This window comes from Penaeus monodon, chromosome 33 (genome assembly GCF_015228065.2).
Source record: "Penaeus monodon isolate SGIC_2016 chromosome 33, NSTDA_Pmon_1, whole genome shotgun sequence".
In the NCBI taxonomy this organism is placed as follows: domain Eukaryota; kingdom Metazoa; phylum Arthropoda; class Malacostraca; order Decapoda; family Penaeidae; genus Penaeus; species Penaeus monodon.
In genome coordinates, this window is record NC_051418.1 from 11,259,343 (window position 1) to 11,260,209 (window position 867).

The window sequence follows — 867 nt, forward strand, 5'->3', positions numbered from 1 at the left end:
GTGTATGTACTTTATATACTATATTTTTATGTACTAAATTTATTTCACTATTTATATATTGGTAAGTAACTGTGTGACAGTTAGTCTTTTATCTTTTAACCTAACAGGGAAGACCTGATAAGACTTATTTTAAGGTGAAATTCTTGAGGATTTTGTTAAAGACTTAGAAGATTTATTTGCCAGAGCTAATGTGTCCACCTTTTTCTTATTTTTGTATGTGTATAAGATTTAGATTTTTTCCTATCAAAGGTTTAAAAGACAAATACGGCATACGGCCTCACGAGGGAGTTGATGAATTTAGCTTGTAACCCACAGGGACAGTTATACAAATGACTTTTGATTGTAGCAAATGCTTCAGCAGATATCGAGGAAAAAAATGTGCAGAGAAGCAGAAGAGGAAGAGAAAGGGGATTAAAAAAATGGAGATAAGTGTGCATTTCCTCAAGGAAAAAGTACGAAGGCATTTCTCTCTTTCTCTCCTTTTTTTATGTTCTCTATTTTCAGAGGTGCGATATAAAAATCTCACCGCGCATTCGGGTTAATGGTTCCCTGCATTTCCGAGGCTGGATGTGAATGTATAGTGGACACTGATGGAAAAGAAAAGAGTGAAGCGTGTGGCGTTGATATAAGAATTTCTTTTACGAGAATGGATGAGTGTAATGTTATTGGAAGTGTTGGACACTGAAAAGCAATGGTGTTCTGTGAACCAAAGTAGTCATAAAGTACGGCCCAATGTTGACTTCGATGTGCATGATGTACATGATAACAAGTTAACAGTATTAAGAAAGACATGCACATCATTGAAAGTAAGAAGATTCACTTGGGAAATATGACAAGGAACTGGAAGTATGAATAGTGTTTCTATAT

At 35.1% G+C, this 867-nt stretch overlaps 1 long non-coding RNA gene across 1 annotated transcript in view; it reads left to right on the forward strand.

Annotated features, from left to right (window-relative positions):
- The window catches only part of LOC119594026, a 3,081-nt gene extending 2,369 nt beyond the window's left edge, over positions 1-712 (forward strand). Inside the window, exon 2 of the long non-coding RNA XR_005230584.1 lies at positions 505-712. This is a non-coding gene — a long non-coding RNA (uncharacterized LOC119594026). The remainder of the gene's footprint in view (positions 1-504) is intronic.
- The last annotated feature ends 155 nt before the right edge of the window (positions 713-867 follow it).